Consider the following 5,988-nt stretch of genomic DNA (forward strand, 5'->3'; position numbering starts at 1 on the left):
ATGTTGCTCTACCCCCTGGTGGTTAAGACCAGAAAATGACAAAAGCTCACGACCTCCGCCTTCATTCATAAAAATAGGAAACCGACAGGAAAATCACCATTTTGAGTGTCAGTTTGCAGCTGGAGGAGGCACGAGGAGGACTCTCAAATACAGGATGCTAACGTCAATGTTATGCATTTAACAGAAATAATGGACACTTTGTAACGTTACAATAATATTAAGTCCTACCACTCATGTGCCTTGCTAATATAACCTTCCTTCATGTTTGACCGTTCACTACTGTCGAAATATGTAACATTCAATTAACATTAGCTATGTGTAGAGTTAAGTCTTACCTTTAAGGAAAAGTCTGAGGCTTTCTTGTCAAGATGAGAAGATTGATACAACTCCAATAGTTAACAATAACTCCTTTCACGTTAACGATAGTTAAACATGAAGCTAGCTACAGTTAGCTTAGCACGAAGACAGGAAACGCTAACCTAACGTTAGCCTGGCTCTATCCAAAGGCAAAACAAATCTACAAGCACTTTTAAAATGCACTTTTGTTTAATAATGTAATAAACCCGAAGTGTAAAAACAAGAGTTCGCCATTTTATGGGGTTAGCCTGTTCTATGTATTTACTTAGAGCAGTAACGTTAACTTCCCGTCAGTTAGCTAGTCTAACTAAAACACATTTGCCTATTCACAGATTCTACACTTTTCAATGAGAGAGAATGCCTGGGTATCATGCTTTGAAGAATTTGTTTGTGTGGGGAAAACATATTAGACAATTACATGTTATGTCTTAAAACATGTCAGGAGATCTTTGATATAGCCTTTTGCTCATCGGCCACTGCAGTCTATATTTAAGATTATAGGCTACTGTTTTTGTGCACATTATGCATTCGTCTACATCACAAAAGCACTCCCCACTCTATCACTGCACATTACTAATGCATGAAATAAAGTGAGAGGAAATAACTAATAATAGGAGCAGGCCCATCTGCAATAGTTGGTTGCAAGAATAGCAATTTAATTAGTGAAACTCTCGACTCATGCATCCCCCAGGCTACATTATTATCCAGTACACATTACAGGAATTGCATGACATCATAGGAAACAGAAAATACCCAACCATATGATAAAGTCACTGTAATATGACCCACAAACACACTGCAGGTCTCCATTGAAATATTATATGCTGCTGATATATTTCAGCAGAGAAGTTGGCTCAAGTGCAACCAGGAGACTGCACTTCCTGTAAGACTATTGGTGGCCTTTAATTTATACCTTGATGTGTTTGTAATGAGGTTGTAAAAGTAATCATCAATGCTGTGTTAACCTTCACATCATAGACATCTTGTTATTCCTGTAGTTAAAGAAGGAAAAGCCTTTGGGAGACAGTTAGGGAATTCATTAATCTGACTTCAAGTGTTTGTGTAAGAAAAGGTTGGAAGTTATAGGTACATTCACATGGTGTTTATATTTTCTTTCCATAAAAAAAACCAAGATCCTACAATAGGCAAACTGTAAATAATAAGGCGTGAGAAAGTCTGGCTTGAAAACTAAAGGGAAAAGGGAGTGGGCAACAAGAGACTTCCTGTCAAACTAGCTGACATCATCATTTGTGAAAATGTGATTGGTAAAGCCTTTGTCCTTCCCACGTTATGTCAAAAAAGTATTTGAATGCATTGAACATGCAAGAGATGAAGACCTGATTTAACTCATTGTGGTTAGTAAAAGCTGGAGAGGGAGATACACTCATTCATAGTCCAACCAAATCAGTTTACTCCAAGATGATGTTTAATGTATGGTGTGTGGATGCCTCTGGTTGAACAAGAACCACTCTAGTCCCCACATTACAAGTTTAAAGTGACTCATGTCTGCATGAAAATCACATTTCACTGGGTTTTTATAAGAATCACAAATGAGCAAAACATTGTGGACTCAGGATCATATAGCTACCACTGAGGTTAAGAAAGCCACGTCCTCAGTATTGTGTCTGAGATTTTAAGAGGAATTCAGACTAAATATGTTTAAATTTGATTGTTTGACAAAAACAATCTAAAGTTAAGTTAAAATGTAATAAACAAATTAAGTATTACTCCCCACAGAATTGTATTTGCATTGTGAAAAAGGCTTGAAACAGCATTTAGGGAGGTATAGGCTGACATTTTGGGAAGTATGCTTATCTGCTTTCTTGCCAAGAGTTAGATGAGAAGATCAATTCAATTCTCATGTCTGCACATTTATGAAGCTACAGTCTGCAGCCGGTTAGCTTAGCTTAGCACAAACCCTGGAAAAGGGGGGAACAGCTAGCCTGGCTCTGTCTGAGGGTAAAAAAAATCTGCCTACAAGCACCACAAAAGTTTACTATTTAAAAAAAAAAAAAAAAAAGGAACACATTCCTTGTTTTACAGGTTACACTTTGGGTTTAGAACAGAAAAAAACACACAAAATATGTTAATATAATGTTATTTTGTGATCTTTAGAGGTACTGGTAGGTGGATTTTGTTACATGCCATGTAAGCCGTTTCCCCCGTTCCCCCATTTCCAGTCTTTTTTGCTGCTATACCGGCTGCTGGCTGTTGCTTATATTTACTATACGGACATGAAAGTGGTTTAATTTTAATCATTGTTCATCACTATTTAAATATTAAAAAACATTTTGCTGGCTAGTGCCTCTTTATCTTTGGATTTTACCTCAGTTTTTGTGAATCCTGGCTACAGCCCTATGTGGACCTGGCTACAAATCAATATGCAATTTATTATTTTTCACACTAATGCCAGCAGTGTTCCCACAAAGGCTAAACATCATGTGTCTGACAGGTGTTCAAGAGTTGAAGAAAAAACACAAATCTTCCTTCCTTAGAAGGCTTGTGACAGGGTTTTCATAGAGATCAAAGAGGCCTAAAGTAAACCACCATTTAACGTGTGTGTGTGTGTGTGTGTGTGTGTGTGTACACACATATATGTGTGGGAGACTGAGCATGCTCTGACAAGTGTGCACAGTTCCTGGAAAGTGATCAGCGCTGCTGACTAATAGCTGGATTCTCGCATTAACCACATGCCTGACTATGCGCTCTTTGACAGGCCTCTCGGTTTAGTGGTGACTGAATGTAAAAGAAAAAACATCCGAATGTACTCGATGAAATGCAATTGTCAAATTCTGTAAGTCTGGAGGAGTCAAATACTTTGGACCTTTTTGCAGAAATTTGTATTTGCAAACACTTTGACCACCGATGCAATTAAAACAATGGGAGGTTAAAAAAAAAACACGTGGAAACATTGCTCATATTGTTTTCTGTAGAATCATCCAAAGGAAAATTCTATCTTAAATCTGATTGATCACAAACTGCATCAACACTGTTATAACCTATATCATTTCCCCCCTTAAGGTAGAACTGAAACCTCACCAAAAAGCAGATAACCAAGAACCTGCTACTACTAAATACTTCCATCCACTATTATTACTGTTTAGATCGGTCTGTGATATTTGATGCTTTCCAGGAGTTACCAGATATTGTAATTGTGGTATACTGAGTTTCCTTCCGCTGCATTGTGCACCCTCCACTACTTAAGTCAGTGATGTCCTACGTTTCCCAGAATGAGTTATAACAATCCCCCACAGAAGGATGGTGAGCGTGTTATTTTCACCTGTTGATGTTCCGTGTAGGTGGTTGAGCAATAGTGATACCATCGAGAAAACAAGATATTTTTTTTTTCCAGTGTAGAAAAAGTTAGTAGTGGCACAAACAGAACATGGCTTTTAGCTGCAGTGCATGCTGTTCTAGTGAAGCTGCAATTGGTGAAGATAACTACGGCTTTTTTTCTCCCTTCTTTTTTTTTTTTTTTTTAAATCCGTTTATTACTTGGTGATTATTGGACATTTAAATTGATGTTTCAAGAAAGAGGCATACTCTAATTCTAAGGGTCAAACACAAAATCTTGTACTGGTCAGCCTTTTATTATTTTGTACGTAATCTTGAACGTTATGTCTTGTTATCTGTAATTGGGACACTAAATATATATTTTAATATGACAAACTAAGCACCAAAAGGTTTGTGTTAAAATGTTCTGAATTTAGTCTACAGCCAAGCTAGTGGCTCATGGAAGTTGTTCTTTAAAACAGCATCGCTTACTCACACAGACCATGCTAAAATGCCGACGGTAAGCAGGTAGGTTTACCTTTTTCACCGTATTAGTTTAACATGTTGGCATGCTATCATTAAATAATTAAATTTCACTACTTAGAATTTTAATAAACATACAGCTGAGGTGTAAGGGAATGTCAGTTTAAAATTAGATGATGGTCCCTTAAAGTTAAAGGATTCGTCCAGAGGGGGGCATACATGTCTGAACCAAACTTCATGGAAACCCATCGAATAGTTGTTGAGACAATTCACTCATAACCATGAATGTCAACCTCATGGTAGTCTTGAGGAAAAGTCAGGGGATCACCAAAGCCTATACGCTTTATCCTCTGTAGATCATAAATGTCTGTAGAAAATGTCATGGCAATCCATTCAATAGCTGTTGAGATATTTTAGTCTGGACCAAAGTGGTGGACTGACCAACAGACATTCCTATAAAGTATGTATAGCCACGCTGCTAGCTACACGTAGAATTACAATGTTTTTGGGTGGACAGTTCCTTTAAAGTTACCACTACTACCTCAGCTACCTTTGAAGTCATATTACTAATTTGCACTTTCAGTTAAAGCCACAAACAACTTTATCTCAAAACTATTCTCACCAAAAAACATGGTAACAAGAAGGAAAAAGAAAATCAGGTTGCCTCCCTTCCTAAGATATTGTAAACTACTTCATACAGCCCAGATATGATAACCTGAGGCAATCATTTTAGGAGTTCCTACGCAGAGGATGTGTTGGCACAGGTTGCCAAAATGTACAATCCTGCCAACACTTTCACATCTTTTCCTGTTGACAATTCCCCCCCAGCTCTTTACAGTTACACAAATGTCACAGTAAGTGCAGTACAAAGGGTAAGAGATTCTGATGAATGCCATTATCAGCAGTATGAGTCACATCTTACCATATACTAGCACATCAGCTACTGGCAGGTATATTGACAGTGCATAGTCATGTCTGAGCTGCTTTGAGAGGATTTGAAAATCCTATTTAAAAAGGATTTTCTTAACTTCTACTTAACTTTATTGTATAAATAATGTAAATTATATTTTTTTTAAAACATTTTTCTTGCTTAATTATATATAGCAATCTTTAAGCACAGAACCAGTATTTAGCTACGGACTTGATCTAAATGTACATGTTTATTCCCTAAAATGTATATAATAGTGAATGGTTTGATACTTTGAATTATACCCAAACAACCAATTAAATGAGCATGTTATACATTGATAATTTTCTTGAAGTCTAATTAAATGTCCCATGACATGGTGCTCTTTGGATTCATTTATATAGGCCTTACTGGTCTCCTAATACTGTATCTGAAGTCTCTTTCCCAAAATCCAGCCTTGGTGCAGAATTACAGCCACTAGAGCCATTTCCAGAATGAGCTTTCCTTAGTATGTGCCATTTCTGTGTATGTAGCTAATGAGGAGAAGAGAGGGGGGCAAGGTGGAGGGGGGGGTGTGGCCTTGACCAACTGCCACTTTGCTCGCTTGAAAGCCATGATGTCTCTCTCTCATGGGTGGGCCAAATTCTCTGGGTGGGCAAAGCAGAGAAAGGGGAGGTAACCTTGCTCCTTATGACCTCATAAGGAGCAAGATTCCAGATCGGCCCATCTGAGCTTTCATTTTCTCAAAGGCAGAGCAGGATACCCAGGGCTCGGTTTACACTTAACGCCATTTCTAGTCACTGGGGGACCACAGGCAGGCTGGGGGAACTCATAGTAAATGTTAAAAAAAAACTCATAAAGTGAAACTTTCATGTCATGGGACCTTTAAAGAATTTCTGTATTAAATGTCTCTCCTAAAGGATTGAACCGATTCTGAAATAGACCTTTCAAAAAAAGTGTAGTTAGTG

Source organism: Perca fluviatilis, chromosome 8 (genome assembly GCF_010015445.1).
Source record: "Perca fluviatilis chromosome 8, GENO_Pfluv_1.0, whole genome shotgun sequence".
NCBI classification, from domain to species: domain Eukaryota; kingdom Metazoa; phylum Chordata; class Actinopteri; order Perciformes; family Percidae; genus Perca; species Perca fluviatilis.